A 22278-nucleotide genomic window follows, 5' to 3' on the forward strand; every position below is an offset into this window, starting at 1 on the left:
TCTTTCTTAACACAATATTGTGTTAAGTAAAATCCTTGAATTCTTCCAGTGTTATTCTAAAGAACTGTGTGTGATAAGTCAACTTGGTTATGTATGCTTGTGTGACAAATTGCCAAACATCCCACAGGGAAAATATGAAAAAACAACAGAGAAGTCATTCTGAAGAAATGAGACTTTATTGACTTTTTGTGCCACTTTCAAAGGCCATCAATGATATATTGTTGAAGACCATGATTTCACAATTTCATTGCAATTCCAGAGGGTGGGGATGGGGAGCAAAGCAAATCTCACGTTGGCATATCATTGATTGTGTGATTTTTCTTCTTCAAACCAAAAAAGAAACAAAGCAATTGAGGGAAGAGTGATGGAGAGCAAGGAAACATTGACAGTCCTTGATTCACTCCTTTCTGATATCTATGACAGCTGGTGTTGGTCTGTTACAAGCACAGGATTCCTTGTAACAGAAGAGGATATGATGGGAAAGCAAAATCCATCATCAGGGAAATGACTTTTGAGCAGATCAAGAAAATTTGGATCCTTTACTTGGAGTGGTTTGTTTTGTTTTGTTTTTTTTAAGAAGAGAAATAATAACTAGAGACACAGGTATCTAGTTAGTCTACAGTGGCATTTTTTTGTTCTTTTCTTCTTTGCCATTGCCAAATACTGCTGTTCCAGCAGATCAAAACTGAATAAGGGCTTTTACTCTGTGCCGTATCACATTTCTGTTTTGTAAATGGCATTCCTTGAAAAAAGAAAGCAGCGTGTGACAATCCCACTGGTTCATGCAGGACCACCCGCTGCTCCAGCTGGGGCTCAGCAGGTGCAGAGGAGCACAGCTGTCCCCCACTCGTGCACAGCTGCACCAACCTTCTCCATCCATGTGCCCACGAAGATTTAGGGCCTGCTCCACCATCTGGTTTCTACCATCTTCTCCAAACCTTTCAAAGTCCCACATCATACACTCCATTACCAGAGGTGACCTTTGATTATTCCCTTTGCCATATGTCTCATAGCTCAAGGGCTGGTTCTCTTTTTCCTCCTTACTGTTTAGTCTCCATGCTGATGCCATTACCATCTTTTTTACCTATTGATACATATTTTTACCTATTAGCAGTGTAGTCCCTATCTCAAAGAACGTTGTGGGCTTGACAACAGTGATCCACGTCCTCCAACACCCCCAATGGCCTTGAGCTGTTAATTGTCAAGGACTACAGTGAACGACATCACCAGAGGATCCGGTGCTGTTAATTTACAAAAGCAATAATTTTTGAATGCAATCATCTAAGTGAGCTTGTGATACGAACAATAATGGAAGAAGAGGAACTGGGGAGGGCTGCATGCTGAGGAAGCAACAAGGAATGCCAGGAATGAGCATAATTGCAGGTGGAAGGGTAAAACTATAGACAAGGCAGGAAAAAAATAATGAGGTAACTTGTGCTAAATTGCAGCACCAAGCTGTGAGTGAATTGTCACCATGAAGTGGTGTCACAGGCAAACCCAAACTGTGTGTAGGCCTTCAGAAGTTTTTTGATATTCCTGCTTCCAGATGTTGTTTCTCGGGATTTGGGTCCTACTGGAGATGGGACAACATTAATTCAAATGCTGACAGTCACTTATGCTGCTTCTTGGAAGGCTGCAAAGTGCTGTTTTTCTTCACATTTCAAAGGAAATGTCCTTGAAATGTCAATAAGTGTGACAGTGTGATGAAAAGGATTTACAGCAGACCTGCCTGGAATGTGTATGAGGGGACAATGACAAGCAAGGAAAGAAGAAAAGAAAGCAGGCAGAGCTGTAAATGAATGAAAATATAGGGTTTATTTATTAAAACAGAATTTAGTATCGCAGTAAATATCTTGTTGTTCTCTATTACACCAGAATATGTGTTACATATCAGCATCTCCTGCAAGCATCAGAAACATCATCCTGTTTCTCTTAGCAATGGGAGCCTTTCTTTCTGGCTAGATTTTGAATCTGATTTCCAGGTTATCTTAATTACTTTCCAACTGAGTCAAGATACTGGAATGTTTATTTTGGAATTGTCCAAAATAAGCTTTTTCTTCTTTTCTTGGAGATTCACTTCTGTTTCTGTATGGAGTTCATGAAGTTCTGGGTATTTAAATTTTCTGCAGCTGACCAGTGTCAACGAGAGCTCTGCACACAAAAGGCTTTGTAAAAACAGATCCTTGGCACTACTGCAGATGAAATGCATTAAATGACCTGTGTGAAACTGTGGAAATCAACAAGTATTTTCCAGTAAACTTAGAGGAGGGAGAATAACCTGGACAACTCTGACCAATTTTGCAGCTATTCCTGCGGTGAGAGTGGCTGATGAAAAGGAAGGGAAGGATGGGAAGATGCATTGAGACACTTATCTCTGTCATGTCTTGATTAATACAACTGAAAGGCAGAAGCTGTAATTGAACACGAGGTCCTGTGCTGAAGTCTCTGACAGACACATGCTGTGAGGAGAGCTGATAAGCCAAGCTGGTTTTGGTACATGAATATTGCTATGTATTATGTTTACCTAAGCATTAAGGAGAAAAAAAAAATTGAAGAGAAAAATGAGCTCTTTTCTGAGTTTGAAATATTAAATAGAGGCTAAACAATTGGTTCTGAGCCCTAAAAAGCCTCCTTACATGAATCACTGATGAAGTGAAGACATGAACCTTATTTAATATATCAGTTCCTAGAATGGGACTCTGGGCTTTTTACTATGGAAAAATCTTCCCTGAAACTAATGGCTTTATCAGTGTGATTAGCACCATCCAGAGTCTGGTGCCTTCTGAAATCAGGGGTCCCTTGTGAGAGGTCCAGGACAGTACTTGGCTCTTGTGAGTGGCTGTCCTTCCTCACGCACAGGTGCTTAAAATAGGGAGAATGTAGCTGTGTGACATAGTCATAGTTCATGGGGCTGGATTTATCTGTATGCTGGGGAATGAGCTGATTGCTCTACTTTTTCATGAGCTGATTTATTTTGCGTTCTGGTTATGAATGTAATTCCTTAAGGGGAAAGACGTCTTGACTGCAGTTATATTTGTTCTTGCTACAGAGCTACTCCCCATGTCAAAGTGCTTAATTTACTTTCCTAACGTTGTCAAGTTGCTCTCAGATTTAGAATTCAAGCTTTGATGTACCAAAAATACCAGGACTCTCCAAAGTACAAGTAGTCTGAAGTCTGTGTAAAATCGCTGCCCTGGAGACTGCTGAATTAGTTGAGAATTTTTTTTTAGAAAAAGATATTGAATAATAGAGCTATATTTGGATGTTCTTTTAAAATCAGTGGCTGTCTAAGAATGGTAGCTGCTAGCACAGGCTTCACTGTAACTGGAAAATGGATCCATCCAGAGAGTTCAATCACACATATATCACACAGGCTGACAGCTCACATTCTATTACCTTTCTTTAATGCTTCATTTCTAAGTTATAATTATTTTAATGGGTGATTAATCTATTTTTGAGCAGTTTAAGGAATTTCTGGTATGGGTAAGCAGGCATAACTTTTAAAAACCTTTACTTCACATAAATTTGCTCTATAATTGATCATATAATCTCTGTGATACAACCCCTAAAAAATTATCTGACTAAAACCTATCATTTTATCTCCTTTGAGATACATTTATCCATTAGACAAGGTTCTCCATTCTCTCTTTAATTATTGTTCTGGCAATACAATTTTTGGTGGCTGTTTAAGAAAAAAAACCTGGAGTTCAAAAACTCCCAGTAGAAACTGTGGTGAATATTATTTCATTATACACAGCACAGAAAACATTCTATCTGCTGAACCCTTTGTGGCTTACTGGGAGAGTCCTGGAACAGAGAGAGGAAAATGCCTCTTTCTATGGGTTGCAAATTTGACCATATCTAAGTTTTAATTTTGAGATGAGACGGGAGTGCCAAATGAGTCACTGGCCAGATGAAGAAAAAATGCAACAGACTCCAATTTTCTTTATTGTTTGTCAGCCTTGTCCTGGCCCTTTTTTTTTTTTTTTTTTTTTTGCATAGAGGACAAAAATAAGAGTTCTAAGCCTCCTTCATTCTTCAGGAAACCATGGAAAGCAACTGTCTGGGCATAGGAGCTCCTAATTTGATGGTCATTGAAAGAGAAAGAAAGGCATAGACATGAAAGCTGTTCTCCTGACCAAGTCGGTCAGGAGAGAGATTCAGGATAGGGTACTGTCCCTGCCAAGCAAACTGTGATGAGCAGATACCCAAGGAAGGAGAATATCTGCTTTTCAAGGACCACCACTGCAAGGAAAGGCTCTGGAGTTACTGGTGCATCTGCTTCTCACACTGAAGACTGGTGTGGGGGTGGATACATCTGTGTTGGATGTTTTCCCACACACTGCAATTATGAAGAGGGGATTACCCAAGGATTTTCCCTATTCTGAATGAGGACAAAGGCAGATGTGCCAATCTGTGATGAACATGTTGGGAAAGAGGAGCTGCTGCAAAACACTGTGTTCCTTCTTTATGGTTGTGGGGTAGGAGGGCAGATAATTCAGGATCTGGTCTGGTCCTGTTTCTTATGACCCCATGAGGGAAGCTGGAAGGAGGAAAAACAAGGCAAAGCAAGTTGTGGTAAGGAGAAGAGTATATAGTTTTCAGATACAAAATAAAACAAATGGAATCCTAAAATATTCTTTGACTAATGCATGAATGTACATACCATCATCAAAGAATAAATTCTCTCAAGAGAGGCCTGTGGTGTCCAAAATATCCACAATGTTTTCCCATTCTGTCTATTCTCATATTTTTAATGAAAATACATATATATATAATATATATCACAAATTTGTGATATACTGGAATAAGTGTGCAGGTAAGAAAGGACACAGTCACAGCAGGACACAGTAAGCCAATAATACCTTGTGTGTGTGACCAGCTCCTGCTAGACAGATCCTCATAGTCTTCATCACTGATGCAAAGCGCTCTGTGAACAGGAAGATCTCCAAGTGAGGTGGCTAAAGCTGCAGCCATTGGGGAAAGTCAGCTCTCTTCTGGCAGTCCAAAGATGGACTTCAAGGGATTAAAACCAAAGTATTAGGATAAACCCCATGAAGTGTGACTGGCCCAGAACTGTGTGATACTGGTCAAACATGAAAAAGTATTATTTGCTGGTCAGGTGAACAAGTCAGGTCCTCTTCTTTGACAAGGACATAGGAATGCTTCAGCCAGCACAGTTCTTGGATGAGCAGAAAGTATGTCTTTGTCAGCTTTCCAGGAAGATGGGTGAACTTTTGTCTGCATTCCTAGCTGAGACTCATTCAGTATCCTGAAGGGCAGAGCTCCTTTGATCGTGTTTCATCAGCCTGCTTTGCTGAGCAGGTTTCAGCCAACTTTTGATCTGTGGCTGGTAACACACTCCTAATAAGCCAGCACTCAGTTCTGCAACCAATCAGCCTCTGGCTTCAGGCAATGGGCTTCTTGAGAGGGCACCTGCTGTGGCAAGAGTCTTCCCCTGGGCTGCCAGGACCACAAGCTAATTGCCTCATCCCTCACATCTGGATTCACTGCACTCCCTGTGAGAGCAAGCTGGGACAATCTGACAGGAAGAACTGCTCGTGGTCAGCTGTGAGAGCTACAGAGAAGCCTCTGGTGATGTTTTTTCTCTTTGTGGAACAGCATTCCTAAGGCATATCCCATCAGCCCAGCCTCACCATATCCTTCTTTCTCAGTGGAAGATCTCCTCTTTGGTATTGGCACATTTTGCTGGCAGAAAACAGGTGAGCTTTAAACAGAGCTAACAATCGTCTTGTAACATAATTTCTTCTATGCCCACCATCACTTCCTTTTCTGCACTTCAGTCAAAGTACCACAGTTCAAAGATTCCCAGGTGCCAACCATTTTGGGATATCTTTTTTTTTTTTTTTCCCAATAAGTTGGTCACACCCAGATAAGAGTTCAGCTCCATGGTGATGCTCTGTAGATGTCCTCAGCTGGCTCTTGCCGGGGGAGTACTGGCCATGGAAATGAAGCTTTTTCTTGTGAATCCACATCTGCTTGCATTCAGATGAGTCTGGCTTTTTGAAACAGTCACAGCATTTTGGTCAGATGATCACAAAGCATCCAGACAATACAGCCATGCACTACAATGTGGTGAAGGTCATGCTTATGAATATTACAGTGGGTGGCTAATTGTCTTTCCAAATATCTTAGATGCAAATGAAGTTTCAAAGAATAAATATCTGAGCTTGCACCTTCAAATGCAGCTAGTGGGTGTCTGGAGAGCAGCTCAGACATGAGGGAGTGATACCCACAAAATACCATTCATTTTAGCATGTTCTTGGCAAGTGCATGCCCGGCTGTTAGCCTAGCTAAAGATTGTGTTCCAGCTTTTCCTGATCTCTGAGTTGGGGACCATGCTATGGCCTATCACATTTCCTGAGCTTTATTTTGCAGAGTTAATTTTGAGGAATATCAGATAGGCTTCCACAGCAAATAACCTACAAAGAAAGGATAGTTCCCCTAATTTTTACCAAGTTGTCCATGTAAGAAGGGGAGGCAGGAGCAGAGAGGAGAAGCTGAGTGTCACTGAAACTGCTGGGCATGTCTGTTTGCATTGGTGTCGGTGATTTAAGTCTTGTGACAACAAAACTGCATATTGCAGCTCTGAATGGGGCTGTGTGCTGTAAGGCAGCTCTTCTGCAGGAACTGGAGCTGTATGAGTCCTGCTGGCCAGCCATGGCTTGCCTTTAGCTTCTCAGCTTGAGCGGGGATTCTCATTAAGCCTCTGTCACAACTAGTTCTTCACTTAAATTACAGCTCAGCAGCACTATTTAAAAGGTTTTAACTCAACAGATGTCTTCCTGTGTGGACAGCATCTCAAACCATGCTGGTGTCCTGGATACTGATTCTGGCTGTGTGGATCTCTTTGGTACATAAAATTGCCTGCCAACAGGGCAGGGTGTGTGCTGAGCCAGAAGAGATTCGTACATCTTCTCAGGAGTATCTGTTCCTATCATAGTCCTGAAACAGACTGTACTCTCTCAGTGTGAAATCCCTCTATTCCAGTGACTTGGTCCCTCTTCTCCCAAGAGTCAGATGTGTGTCTAATGGCCCTTGTGTCCTTTATTACCTCAGCCATTGGAATAAGCAGCTACCGCTGCACCAGATGCATACAAAACTGTTTGATTTTGCCTTACTTTGTACAGACTGTTTTTAGTGTGTTTGGAAAAGCTGCTACAGTGAAGGTTATTGCTGATATTTCTTTAACTGCTGGCATCAAGTAATAACATGGTTGATGTTTCCTAAGGGACTACTGGACCCTGCAATGTCGCCTGCTGCTTCTTGGAGTTCTTGGTTTGTGTATTTGCTGTAATTGCTTTCCCAGGCACCAAATCAGTGTCAAGCTACAGCTTCTCTGACATCCAGCAATCTCTCTCACAAAAAATAAAAATAATTCTTGTAACATTTAATCATGAAACCTGCTGGTGGGATGTGCAGGGCTATGAAAGCTTTGTCAATAGAATCAGTCTTGTACAAAAACCCCCCAAAAAACAAAACCAGTATATTATGAAATATTAATTCAAGTTGCCAGCTTCAGCATTCTAGACTTTTGCATTTTTGAAGTCATCAGCTTGAAGGAAAATATGTTTTCAGCTCTTGGCCCACCAAATACAGAGCAGAGCTGTTCTGAGAGTTTGTCAGCCTGATCCTTGGCTAGACTGCTTGAATCTTATTTTCCATTTGGTCTAATCATCCCCAGCCTTGAAATAAATTCAGCATCTGGCAGTGGTATTATTTATTTATTACCTCTATCTTTATTACCTTTATTATTCCAATTCAGCCATTGGAATAAGCAGCTACTGCTGCACCAGATGCATACAAAACTGTTTGATTTTGCCTTACTTCGTACAGACTGTTTTTAGCGTGTTTGGAAAAGCTGCTACAGTGAAGGTTATTGCTGATATTTCTTTAACTGCTGGCATCAAGTAATAACATGGTTGATGTTTCCTAAGGGACTACTGGACCCTGCAATGTCACCTGCTGCTTCTTGGAGTTCTTGGTTTGTGTATTTGCTGTAATTGCTTTCCCAGGCATCAAATCAGTGTCAAGCTACAGCCTCTCTGACATCCAGCAATCTCTCTCACAAAAAATAAAAATAATTCTTGTAACATTTAATCATGAAACCTGCTGGTGGGATGTGCAGGGCTATGAAAGCTTTGTCAATAGAATCAGTCTTGTACAAAAACCCCCCAAAAAACAAAACCAGTATATTATGAAATATTAATTCAAGTTGCCAGCTTCAGCATTCTAGACTTTTGCATTTTTGAAGTCATCAGCTTGAAGGAAAATATGTTTTCAGCTCTTGGCCCACCAAATACAGAGCAGAGCTGTTCTGAGAGTTTGTCAGCCTGATCCTTGGCTAGACTGCTTGAATCTTATTTTCCATTTGGTCTAATCATCCCCAGCCTTGAAATAAATTCAGCATCTGGCAGTGGGAGGACCCAGACCTCAGCGCCATTGTTAATACTGGATTCCTGCAGAGAGCATTCAGAGAGCTCTCTCATTCTCTTCCCAAGTTTTTTCCCCCTCCTGTCACCACAGACATTTTCTTGTTTAAATAAAAGCTGCCCATCTGCTCTGGTCTCCACAGCGTGCTTCTACTCAGCTTTTAGCAAAGTAGCCTGAGGAAGTGCCGTGCTTTCTGGGAAAAATCCCAGCAAACCCCCTTCTCCACTAGCCAATAAATCAAAGCCCACACTCCAGCACCCTGTGGCAGGAGGGAGCAAAGATGGCATTACTGCAAAGGGGGGAGGAATCCCAGGAACACACAGAGCAATAATAACAAGAGAAGGCTCGTGGTTGGGCGTTCCTCAGCAATAACCGTGTTTTGGAGGGTTTGCCAGAGCTACTTAGGGCATGCTGCAGAGCTGTAGTGAGATTCCTGCCCCACAGTGCTCAAAAGCCTCTGTCAGCTGCCTTAGTCCTGAGTGCTTACTGCACAGTGCTTGGTACCACATGTGAAATCAAATGGAAAATACCCCCAGTGAAAAAGGGAAGCCATTCAGGAAAAAGCCACAGCACAAGGAACTGCAGGCTCTGTGGCAGACACCACAAACAGAGATGATGTCTGTCATTTGGAAGGAGATGCAAAACCTGCAGCGGCTCAAGCATTTTGCATTGACAGAGGTTGCCAGTAGGTGCAGAGCACACAAGGGTGATCAGCCCCAAACCAAACTGGTATTTGTTTATTTAAAATGGGATACAGATGCCCACACTGGTGTGGTGCTAAAATCAGTTTTATCAACACTGGAAGAAACACTATAGGTAAGACAAGACATGCAGTAAACCCTAGACACTACACAAACTGATCTTGAACAGGAAGGGTGTGAAATGCAAACTCAGGTAAGTACCAAAGTGAGTGTAAACTCGTTACATTCAGAATGTATACCTGCAGGAAACAGATCCTCTTTGTTATTTGGGAAATCCTACATGCTGAATTTCAGCAGAAGGAATGGGCACCAGAGAAAGAGGAGACTGAAAGAAGGGAGAGATCAGAACTCTCTGATGGAGAGATTTGTAAATATGTTGGAAGGGAGTGATTTCATTACATGCAAAGGAAATGTTTTCTTTAGGATATACTTGATGCCAGATATTTTTCCACACTTCATCATCAGCAGGTCCCTGGTAAGGCTGTAAAAAGACAGCACATTTTTTTTTGCATTCTGATTGAGAGATATTCTTGTCTCCAACCACAGCTAATTTGCATAAAGCAGCTCAGAGGTTTTCAACAGGCCAACCAACCATCGTTTCTTACTGTGAGGAGGGATAGAGACTGCCCTCACAGATCTTTGGAAGAACATCTCAAGCCAACAGCTATCTGGCATAGTGCTGGTAAAGATGATGCTGCATTTGGCCTAAGAACTGGAAACAAGACCCCTTAATTCTGCATGTCATATACTGAGACCTGGAAAACACAGTAGCAGAGATTGTGCCAGCACACCAAGCTGGTTGGACACCAGCTGGAGCACTTGGGCTAAAGCAAAGTGACAATAATAGAAGACAGCTGCAATATGCTTGTCCTGCCAGAGAGAAAGGTTTACAGAAAAAACATGTGTCTCATCTTCCTCAAGCAACACCTAGCTGTGTAATAGAGACTGAAAGAATGGGAAGAAAATCTCATTCAGGGGAAAAAACTGAAAGAATGCTTGAAGTCCTGCTGTAAGGGCAACACTTGGTTGGCTGAGGTAGCTCTGGGCAGAGCCAGAGGATAGATTTGCCCAGGGTGCAGATATTTTTATGACACTTCTACAAGTGCCAACACATACACCTCGAAAATCAATAGGACATTTTAAATCAGTGAGGTTGTTTATTTATGCTGGAAGCTATGTGTTATGACCATTTCAATTCTTACTTGCTATTACCTTTGGCTTGAGGAAGAAAAAGGCGTGAGGAGCTGCCCTCTTTAAGGGAGCCTGGTAAGAGCCAGGCAGAAAGAGCTGTGCTTGCAGAGCTGTGTCAGGCAGCCCAGAGTGGCTGGATGTCCCAGTCAGTGTCCTTTGCTAGGACTGATTACAGAACATATTTAGCTTGCTACCATTTAAATGTACAAATGAGTGCTCTGTGACTCAATTAATAGCTTCAGTGCTCCTCGGCTGGCTCTCTCCCTTGAAGGGCAAAAGGCAATCTCTGTGACTATTATCGCTCCTATAATGATGCAGACTTGTTTTGATTTTTGTGATGTGGCACTCCAGAACCAGAGCATTCTCAGCTGGATCTCCCAGACTTGCTTTCCCACTGTGCTCCCTCTTCCAGGGCAGTTTGTCATATATCTCATTCCTCAGGGACAAAGACTCAAACTGTTCCTTTTGTCTTCAAGGAAAATTGCTACCATTTCTGGTAACACTAAATTTAGCAGGAATCAATTGATTACCTCTGAGGAAAGGGTGTCACAGTGAACACCCATCTCCTCCCCAGGCAGTGGGACCCACTCTTGATTTCTACCAGCAATTCTCCACACCCCTCACTTAGTGACTGGGAAGGGTGGGAGCACAGTGCCCGTCCTGTCTGTGCTGCACATGGTCACTGCTGGGCAGTGATCTGATGAGCTTCAGCAGTCCCAGGACAGCCACAGCCATCGTGTCACTGGGCAGGAACACAGTGGCTCCACGGTGAGCAAGCACCACAGAATGACAGGCACAGTAATGGTCTTGTCAGGCTCTCTGAACCCTGCTCAAGGTCAAGGCCCTGGGCCAAGCGGTGGGCCTGGGCTTTCCCAGTGATGGAGACAAGTTTTCACATAACACTTCCCTGGCTTGCAAATACCAGGAGAACCAGGCTTGTTTGGGGTAAAAACATTGCATAAGCTGATTAGGTATTTTCTGTCTGAATTTAACTCTGCCAGAACCTGAGAAACAAAACACAGTGGGGGAAGTTGGAGACAGCAAACACCAAGCTGCTTCATTTCAGAGACAGCAAGGGTCTGAGAGGACAGGGCAAAGATCAGAGGTGCCTCTGGTTTTGCCACTCAGATGTTTTGCCTCAAACACATGTGTTTTTTTACTGAGAGACTGGAGGATGATATGTTGCTCTGGAGAAAAGTATTAAAGGCTACCAGTGGGAGGGAAAGTCTGGGGAATTTCTAAATGGCACCACAGCTGGGGTGGAACATAATTACTCCTCTGGAAAAAAAGCATAAACAGCAACCAAAACCCATGAGGTCTTAGAGAATTGCATGCAAGGTACGTGCATTAAAATAAAGCCATATTACAAACTTAGGAGAGGGTAGTAAACTACTAAGAATGCCCAAAGAGGAATGGGCCACATTAGGCAAGCTTAAACAGGAATCACCAGAGGCACATAATTCCCTGCTGCATTTTCATTGACATGTTCAAGTTTCCTGCAAGGGCAGCCCTTTCTCCTTGAAGACTCATAAAACGTTCCTTCATGAATTCCTGGTTGTAGGCAACCACTGCAGAGCAGGAGAGGGAGACGAAGGACAGGGGCTGGGGAAAACCTATGAGCAAACACAAGGCACAGATTCTGCTGGAAGGTTATTGAGGAGAGATACTGGAAACGCATGGGAAAGATGTTCACAGCTGCTTCTCACTGCCTTGGTGTGGTGCAGCTTGAGGGAAGGAACAGAACAGAACAGAAGGAAGCAATCTCAAAGATGCTAGCTTGGGAGATGCTGGTTTCAGGCTGCATCCAGGCCTCACCAGGCTGCCCTGCACCAGAGGGGCTGTGAGATTCTAAATCAGAAACTATACAGGCCTGAACTGTCTCATCGTGGCAGGATTATTGAATACAGAAGAAGAAACGCTGTGTTTGAAGGAATGGAAAAGCCTAAACAAGGCACCTGAAGGAGAGGATCTGAAGTTCTTTGTGAGAGCTAGGCCAGACCATGGACCTGGAAGGATCTGCTTTTGTGAGAGTTCTTTGTGAGATCTTTGTGAGATCTTTTGTGAGAGTTCTTTGTGAGAGCTAGGCCAGACCATGGACCTGGAAGGATCTACTTTTGAAGGAAATTGAAAGAGTTTTCTGATGCACAGCAGGGTCCAGATAGGGGAATACTGGCAAAAAGAAAAAAAAAAAAGAAAAAGAGCCACTGGCTCAGAGTAACAAAGATTTGGTAGCCAGGAACAGATGGCAAATTGGTAAATTCAAGTAATGGATTTACCCATTTACCCAATCAATGTCTTGTTGTGGTTTAGGAATGGTATTCTTCAATTTAGTAGTCCCACTAAAAAAAAATAACACATCATCCCTCCCCCTCTAGTTGGAAGCACAAAAAGCAAAGAACATGGATTGAGATAAGAACGATTTACTGGGAAGAGTAATGAGATAAGAAAACAAACAGTAACAGCAACAATATTAATAATAAAAGTTATAAGACAAAGAAACTATTTATGCAGAAAGCCCCAACAAATACAGACCAGCTCGTCCCCACCACAGCTCACCTTCTCCTCACTGGAAAAGAAAGCCCTTCTCCTCAGAAGCCAGAAAGTCCCTTACCCCTGGCACAAGCAACTAACATGAGGTGGTACAGAATAACTTCCAAGCCACGTCCACACCACTCCAGGCTTCCCCTCCTCACAGCTAGTGCAAAAATTAACTCTGTCCTGGATAGAAACAGGACACTTGTGTGTCAGCAAGAACATGAGCTGTGGATGGCAATGACCCCACTCTTCATTAAGCAATGGGGAGACCAAAAGGATATTTCCAGAGGGTGTGCAATTTTTGTGGGGGAGATGATGGACATGTCAAATGGAGGAGGGTCAAAGTCTGGGCATTTTTGGTATAATTAAGCAGGTTCAAGTAAAAGCTGCAGTAATGGGTTCTTTTGTGGGCACTATGGGAACCTTTAAATAAGGAGGAGGGATGCTTTTCCCTCAGGAGCACTTCTCCCAGGCTACATCCAGGAAGGCTGCTCTCATGGCAGTAATAACCAGCATCAGGATAATCTGATTTCAGCCAGTGCCTCACCGTGTTGTCCCCACTGGAGGTGTCAGGAGGGCTCAGCCATCACCCTGCTCAGCATCTGACCTGGCCAAGACTTGGGAGCTTCATTTCCCCCACTAGCACTTTGCAAACTGCATCCATCTTATTCAAGCCAACCAAACCACCCGGCCTCACTACAGCACAGTCTTTGGGTGGGTATGTTTTCCCCTTACATGTTTTCCCTTTTGTGTCATGGATACGAAATAATTTCTGGTGAAGAACACAACCACCTCCTCTATGGAACACAGGTGCTCCACAGCTACAGGGTTTTCGCTTTATGTCAACAAAGGAGAGTTTGTAGGGGGTTTCTTGGGGAGTTTCTCCATTAGCTCAGTGGGAAATTCCACATTGCCTGGAGAACGTGAAAGAAATTAAGACCTACACATGTATTTAGGTACCAAGATCCTACTGAAACCAGAGGGTTTAGGTGCCCAAATGTTTTTGGAAGGTTTGGTGGTGGGAGCTCAAGCCGGGGAAGCGAGAGTCTGTCCTTAAAGGCGGGAGCCCCCCGTAAATCCTGGGGCCCTCAGGGGAGGGAGAGGACACCGGGGATGTGGCCCAGCGGGTGACAGGGTGAAGCCCCAGCAACGCGCACGGTTGGCTGAGGCTGGAGCGCCGCGGAGCAGCCGCCGATGCCGGGGGCTGGGCTGGGGCTGGAGGCGATCCCGCCGCGGGCCGGGAACGGGAGCGGCAACGCCCCCGCCGCCCGCACGGGGGCGCCGCAGGACGGCGCCTGGGCCCGGGGCGGCGGGACCGGGATGGGCTGGAATGAGCCGGGATGGGCCGGGATGGGCCCGGGCGGGAAGCTGCTCCTCCCTCTCCAGTTCCTGGGTATTCAAGGTGTGAACACGTCCTTGCATCGCAGCATGGTCCCGGCGAATCGTTCGCACCGCGCTTAGCGGCGGTGGTGACAGGCACAGCCTGCTCGCTTGTGGCATGGCTTGCCTGGTTTTTTTTCCCCCGGACCTTGCTCATGTGCCCAGAAACCATCGCCTAGGCCAGTGGCAGAGCGAGAGTTTAGAATTTGGCTATCACGGGTTGCCTGGGTTATCAAGAGAGACTGGAAATGGTGCGAGGCCACTAATTCCTGTAGTACAGAGGATGCACATGGAGCCCTATACTCACAGTTTGGACCTGCTAAAGATGAGACTGTGTCTAATTCAGGTAGGAAGGCAGAAATAACAAACCCTCTCTATTACTGCAAGGACTAAGCTGGGAAATGTAAAGAGAAGCAGCAGAAAAAATACCCTCACTGGAGAATATTCAAGCACTTTGGTTGCAATACTGTGCCATGTGCTTTAGGATGAGCCAGCTTGAGCAGAGGGGTTGGACCCGATGCTCCACTGTGGTCCCTTCAGCCTGACCCATTCTGTGAAGAGGGTGCAGAGGGTGTATGTGAGCAATGTAAGAGAACCACAGAAACAAGATCTGAGTTTGGGAGGACATGGCATTAAAACCAGTCCGTCCTGCATGAAGGACTGGCTGAAGGGCAGAGCTCAAAGGGCTGTGAAGTGAAGGGGGCTACATCCAGCTGGTGACCGGTCCCCAGCAGTGCTCCTCAGGCATCAGTTCCAGGGCCAGTCCTGTTCCTGTACTTCCCAACGATCTGGATGCAGGAGTGCACTGCACCTTTACTGAGTTTGCTGGTGGTACCAAACTGGGAGGTGCTTTTGGCTTTTTGAGGAACAGGGAGCTTTGTGGAGGGGGATCTACAGAGATTGGAGCACTGGGCTATGATTTGTAGCATGAAATTTAACAAGTCCAGATGCCGGATTGTGGCCCTGGGACAAAGTAATGCCAGACACGAGTATAAACTGGGACAGGAGTGGCTGGAAAGCAGCCCTGCAGAAATGGATCTGGGGGTCATGGTGGGCAACAGCTCAATGTGAGTCAGAGTTGCAAACTCAAGAATAAAGGGATGTGGTATTACACTTGTGTATCTGCACAAGAAAAAGGGCATATAGTTGGGATATAGCTTTGGTAGTGAACATGTTATAGAAGAACTACTTACAAAAAAAAAAAAATAAAAAAATTGGACCAGAGTGTTGATAGCATTTCAGTAGAATGGGGAAGAGGTTAAAAGTATCTTTCTGGGGTTTGTTTGTTTGTTTTTCCACAGGGAAAACATAAAGAAATGTAAGAAAATAGTGACTGGAGTTAATCAATTCAACAAGCTCTGGGGTTGCATATGAACATGTATGAGATTTTACATCAGAGGTAGAAAATCCTTCTGGCATTTGTGTGCTAAACAAAGGGAAAACTAACAAGGACATTGTGCAGAGTTACCTGGATAATTGACTGTTCAAGGAAGGATGCTAGGTGTAAACACTCTGTGGGAACAGATAAAGAGGTCAGTCAGTCTATGCAGCTATGTTTTGAAAGTCAAAAACTGTAGGAATATAGCATCAAATGCCAAAAGTCAAGCTGCGTTAGACCTTGCAAAGATCTGTGAAGATGGATGCGGAAAGGTCTGTTAACTGTATAAATAGAAATAAAATTTAAAAAGGAGGAAGTGGGGCTGCTGTGTGCAGAGTAGGAGGCTGAGATCAAACACAGTATTTGGATTACACTCTGGATCATCAAGGGCCAGACCTAGGGGGGGGGTACACAGTCTTGAAATGCCAGGAAGTTAATTTAGCTCTGGGAACAAAATGTACAATGCTAAGGAAGATGTCTTATTCTTCTGGCTTATAAATGAGAGAAAGTCACATTCTGGGGGCTAAAATCTACAACAACTGGCGTGGTGTCTGAGCTACTCATGAGGAAATGCCAAAGCCACCTGTCCAAAACCATCTTGTCTGGTTCTAGGTTCCACTTTATTTTGGACAGTTTGAATCTTGACGTTTCTTCAAGATTCATGTTCAGATGTTATCTCATCCTGCTGCACACTGGACAGTTTTCCCATAGTGGTCTCTTATGAATGGGAATGGGATCTTGTGAAGAATGCTCAGACACCATGCTGTTCTTCCAACATCCACCGCTCTTCTGGAATGTTTGCCATGGGGTCAGCCATGGAAGTTTCATCAACAGTGTATTTTCCAGATTGGGACCATTGTGCTTCATGGGAGGTAATGTCAAAAGCCTAATCCAAGTCCACCAGTGTCTACCATTATTGAATCCTGCGCTGCACCAAAAGCAGCATGGCCAGCAGGCTGAGGGTGATTCTCCCCCTCTACTCTGCTCTTGTCAGTCCCCACCTGGAGTGCTGTGTACAGTTCTGGTGTCTCCAAAATAAAAAGGTCATGGAACGGTTGGAGCAAGTCCAAAGGGTGGTCACAAAGTTGGTATGAGGACTGGGACACTGTTGGGTGTTAGGTTTTGGTTTTTCTCTTCTTTCCTGTGGAAACGTGTAGGAGCCTGTACATTTCTTCCTAGTGAGTTGCTAATCGGAACTGATGGCTTGAGGCAGGGAAGGGGAACTCTTAGTTTTTGGGAGTTTTTTGGTGCGGGGTGGAGATACCAAGAGATTCAGGCTGAGAGAAGGGGCTGAGGACAGTTCCTGGCTGGCTCTCGCTCTCTCGGCACGGAGGGGAGACAGGCTGCAGGCATTGCGGAGAGGATTCACCACCACTGTGAGGCTCCGTCCCTGCTGCCTTCTCCTGCCACCACCATGACCCAGCGGGGAGCCTTTCCTCTGCTGCTGGGCTCCCGCACTCCCCTGCCAGGACACCCCGCAGCTTTTTGCCATGGAGTTTTGGGACATTCTTGTTCACTGCCCCAAGATTTCTGCTCATTCCTGCCGTCTGCAGCCTGCTGCTTGCGAGAGTCCTGTTAGGGTGGCCGAGATCGGCGTTTGTGGAGCGAAGCCTCTCCCCCATCCCCTCCCGTGTGGGCCCCGCCGCCATTGCCGCGCTGCCCTCGCCACAGCGCCCCCTGCCGGCGCGGGAGTCACCGCAGGGGGAGCAGCAGCGCCCCCTGCCGGCCGCGCCCGGAGCCGCACCGAGGGGAAAGCGGCGCGGCCCAAAGGCTGGCACTGGGTTGGGATTCTGTTCGGTCAGGGCCCTCGTCGTTGTTGTTTGTTTGCTTTGTTATGCATACCAGTAAAGAACTGTTATTCCTATTCCATATCTTTGCCTGAGAGACCCTTAATTTCAAGATTCTAATAATTCGGAGGGAGGGCGGTTATATTCTCCATTCCAAGGGAGGCTTTTCTGCCTTCCCTAGCAGACATCTGTCTTGTAAACCCAGACAGACACCTCTCCTGTGAAGACAGACAGAGAGACGTGGTACTGCAGTTAGCTGGATAGAAACTTTCAGACACAATTCTGAGTATTAGATAGCAGGCATTCTTTGTTACAGCATGCTGGCATTTGGAGGATATTTCCTCTAATCGATGTCCCGACTGTCAGGTGTACAGTTTTTATCATAAACATTGATTACATATTCATTAGCTATCCCCATTTCCTTGACTTTATTCTACAAAGTCGTAATCGTTATCAAAGTCCTTCTATTGGGTCTTTGGGGTCCATCATCAAATTCCAGTGTCCTTTCCAGGGGGCTATTCTTTACCCCTGCTTTTGATTAAATACAGCATCATTGTTTTGCTTAACTTCTACTATTTCAGCCTTGCAGAGCTGAGCTGGCATCCTGCTTGCGTTTTGCATGACTTCTGTTTGCCTAAGTTACATCCTTTATTTATTTCTCCAAGGCTGTGCTGTTCTGTTTTACTGTCCTTGGTAAGAAGTAAAGTGTTGCTCCTTATCAAGTGAGCGAAATACTGTTCTACTGTCCTTATCAGGGGCTGTTCAGCCTGGAGAAAAGTTTGTGTGGAGACCTCAGAGGAGCCTTCCAGTATCTTAGGGAGGCCTGCAGGGAAGCTGGTAAGGGACTTTTCATCAGGAACTGTAGTGATAGGACAAGAAATAATGGGTAAAAAATTGAAAAGGGAGGAATTTAAGTTAAATATTAGAAATAATTTTTTTACTCTGAGGGTGGTGAAACACACGGGAAGAAGTTGCCCAGGGAGACTGTGGTTACCCCAGCCTTGGCAGTCTTCATTGGATAATGCTTTGAGGAACCTGGTGGACTGGGAGGTGTCCCTGCCCACAGCAGTGGGAAGAGGTTGCCTGGGGAGACTGTGGTTACCCCAGCCCTGGCAGTCTTCAAAGACACACTGGATAATGCTTTGAGGAACCTGGTGGACTGGGAGGTGTCCCTGCCCACAGCAGGAGAGTTTAGGACTGGATGACCTTTAAGGTCCATTCCCAACCCTTAATATTCTATGATGCCAGCTGCATCCATTTCACGCTGGCATCTCTTGCTGGACCACGTTCTGCAGAATCCATCAGCTCTTGGAGCAGGGTGTGTGTTACAGCTGAATGGATGTTTCAGTCGAACCCAGCCCCTCAGTTCTCACTCCCAGGGAGCACGAGGAGAAAAAGACAAGCCGAGTAGCTGTTCACTCCACGCCAGAGGGGCGGCATGAGCGCTTTGCAGGGAGCCGGCCTGTGAGGGCCCTCCCTGCCCCGGGAGGCGACCGGCCGTGCCCAGCCACGCGGTTCTCCCGCGCAGGCGATGCGCCGGCCTTCCGCACGCCGGCGCCCCCTCCATCACCCGCCCACCCCCCATCCTGCATGTAGGGCTCTTCCCACGTGGACCAGCGCCTTCTATTCATTGGGAGGCACGGCCGGGCGGGCGGGGCCCGCGCAGGGGAGCTAAAGCGGCAGCGGGGAGCTGGGGGTCGCCGCTGCGCTGCCTCGCCGCCTGCCCGAGCCCCCTGGCTGGGTGAGTGTGGGACGGAGCGGGCGGGGGCCCCTCGCGGTGCGTCCATTTTGCGCGGTGCGGCGGGCGCGGCGCTGCGCGCTCCCGGCCCGCCGCCGGCCCCGCGGCGCGTCCCTGCCGCAGCGCTCCCTCCCTCCCTCCGTCCCCTCGCCTGACCCCCAGCCACGGCCCTTTTTTGCCTGTCTTCTCTGCGGTGCGAGCAGGGAACGTGCTGTGCTGGAGGTGAAGGCCCAGGGGCCGAGGAGAGACCCTGGGCCGTGTCCCTGACGCCCTTCCCCGTATCCAGGGTGGCTCCCGAGGGGCTGCCATGCTGGGCTTTGCTTCCTTCGTCAGATTGCAAAAGAGACTGAGAATGTACCGAGAACGCGGGTATCGTCCATGGGGCTCATGGCCAGGCCCGTATCCCAGGAGTTCTTGCAGCCTGCTGCTCCCGAACCTGTTCCCGTGAGCAGGACAGGGAATTATGTCCATTTGGACTGTCAGTGCTTTGGAGGCAGCTGTTCTAACAGATGGGGTCTTACCGTGTTCTGCATATGTATGTGTCAATGTGGGTGGCAGATGGGGTGGAGCGAGGGAACCCACTAAAAATCCTTAAGAGGAAATTTGTAAGGCTGGAGAGGGAGATTGAGACTACATAGAAAATTGCTAGTTACCTCTTTTGTCAGCTGCTAGATACCTTAGTTTTGGAGCAAGGTGGTCTTTTTGTAGGTGCTCTGTAGAGTCGTAACAGAAAGGCAGTTGCAGCTCTACAGAGGCTGCAGATCTGGGCCGAAGAGCTGATGGTAATGGTGCTGAAGGTTCATGAGTCAGCCGCCTCACTTGGCTGTGGTCATTTGCAAACGTTACTTTGTGCTTGAGCAGTGACTGCATGGTGAAGTCCAACATCAGTGGGTACCCTACCCTGCCTCCCTTTGCCCAGCTCTGTGGACTGTTAAGCCACGGGGACAAGTGTTGAAGATGCTGTCATGCGTGGCAATGCAGGTGTCATGTGTGACCCTCTGCAGTGGCACAGCAATGCCTCTTGAAGCCATTCGTCCACTCACTGATGCTCGACTGTCTGCTGTCTCCAGGTTAGAGGCAAATACAATGAAAACTTGGAAAGAACAGGCAGAAATGTATCTTTCTGGTCAGGTGCTCTATGGACTTCTGTTATCTTCAATGGCCATCTGGACGTGTTTTTTGGACAAGCTTTCCATATAATGCAAAAGACTAATGGCACAGGCTCCTTAGCTGCAAGTGCTGACCCTGGCACAAAGCAGGAGCAAGCTTGTGCATTGCCACAAGCTTTGAAAGTTACTTTGCATTCAAGAGCTTCAAGTATCTTGCATTTTGAGTGATCTGGCAGGGTCAGACTTTGACTGTGCTCCATCACATGCATTCTTTAGATGGTCACGTTGGCTTTGAAATAAAGCCTTTTCTTGGGCAGGGGAGCTAATTGGTATTTAGTCCCTGACTTATGCCACTTTGGTGGTATTTGTAAAATTTTGAGTCTTGCTGCTTGTAGGGCTGTGCTTAACAGTGAGGAGTGTGTTCAGAAGGCACTTCTTGTTTCGAGTGGGCTGTAACAGAAACCTGAGGCCTGCTGGGTTTCTAATTCAGGCAGTTCAGTTGTGCATGTGGTTGAGATGCAATATGCTCTTGACTCCTCATGGAGTATATTCTTGCAATATTTTTTCTTAACAGAAGGCATTACCTCAGAGAAGAGGAAGCTAGTAACTCTTTAACCAGTTACTGGAGAAACCAGTTCCAAGGTGTATTGTTGAAAGATTTGTCACTCCCTCTTTTTTTTTTCCTTCTCTTTTCCCTTCTTTTTTTTTTTTTTTTTTACTTCCTCCTTTCTTCCTGTGTAATCTGTTGCCATGTGGTGGGTAGTGTTCATTCTCATGGTGGTGTGCCTGGGTTCTGTGTCTCTGCTTTCAGTTGTGTGACATGGTAAATGGTTGGATTTGGTCATCTTGGAATCCTTGTCCAACCTTAACAATAGCATGATTCTGAGATGACAGGAGCGAGTTCCAGTCTAGCTGGTGTTGAGCACAGTTGCTGGCCTGGTGTATGCAAGAGGGAGGGGGAGAAAAGGAGTCGTGGGAAAAGAAGAAAAAGCACATGGGAAAGAAGAGATGGAGAAATATGGTTCATGTGAAGGAGGGCAGGGGTCTTACTGCAATTACTGCCTCTGCTACCTTTTAGTTCACTCTTGATCTAGCAAGTTCCTCAGCCTTGAGGACAGATTAACTAGACTTTGGTAGCCTTTCAGAAATGTCACTTCCAATTGCATCCCAGCTTTAAGTGAATAGAAAACAAAGTGGTAAGTTTAATTTTCTTCTCTTGACCCATATCTGTGATGTTAAAAGCATCAGTGTAGAGTGGGGCAGGAGGAAAACTTTGTCTGCAGATGTGGTGACTTGATTCTGACGGGGTTTATTGGCTCTGCCTTCCAGTGGTGGCAAAGGCAGATGGGGATGCAACACAGCCTCTTTGGCACTCCTGAAGGATGAGCTGGGAAATCCTGCTGACTTAACTCTGTTGTGGAGAAGCTAGTGCTACTGACCATCAGCACCATCAGTGAGGCTGCGTGGTGTGGAGAGCTACTTCAGTGCTGCAGCCAGAGTTGGTTGGGGTCAGCTGCAGTCAGTGCTGACCCAGAGTTAGTGATGCTAGTCAGAGTTTCATTTGGGAATGCTCATGTAGGAGGTTTATTTGAACGTGTATGCAGCAGGAGTAAATGCGCTGTACAAGAAATTACTGTGGTTTGATAAATGAACTGTATCCTTAAGCTGAAGAATAGCTTGTTTTTGTCAGGTGACAAATTCTCAAAATAAACTAGTGGGAAAATGCATTGTTGAGTTTGTAGATTGTTTTTTTGAAATGACTTTTTTATAATGCAGTTTCGGCTAACAAAATAAATAACGTGTTGTATCTTTAGAAAATATTCCACAGGGAATTAGTTATCTGAGGTAACCAGAATATAGTTTTCTATCCTGAGGTTGCTGATTGAACGTTACTGGGGGTTGCACACTGCCTGATAGCTGGTTGATGACCTGTGTGATAAAATCCCCAAGCAATGGGTGCTGCTGCATGCCACTTTATTTGTTTTTCTCCCTCCAAAAAGTTCAC

General features: G+C 45.8%; 1 protein-coding gene across 1 annotated transcript in view; it reads left to right on the plus strand.

Annotated features, from left to right (window-relative positions):
- Window positions 1-19035: 19035 nt before the first annotated feature.
- Window positions 19036-22278, plus strand: part of SLC7A1 (solute carrier family 7 member 1) — a 37952-nt gene continuing 34709 nt past the window's right edge. Inside the window, exon 1 of the mRNA XM_039718407.1 lies at window positions 19036-19167. The gene's annotated coding sequence lies outside the window, so the exon portion shown is untranslated. The remainder of the gene's footprint in view (window positions 19168-22278) is intronic.

Source organism: Passer montanus, unplaced genomic scaffold, assembly GCF_014805655.1.
Source record: "Passer montanus isolate IOZ18808 unplaced genomic scaffold, ASM1480565v1 scaffold4, whole genome shotgun sequence".
Classification (NCBI taxonomy): domain Eukaryota; kingdom Metazoa; phylum Chordata; class Aves; order Passeriformes; family Passeridae; genus Passer; species Passer montanus.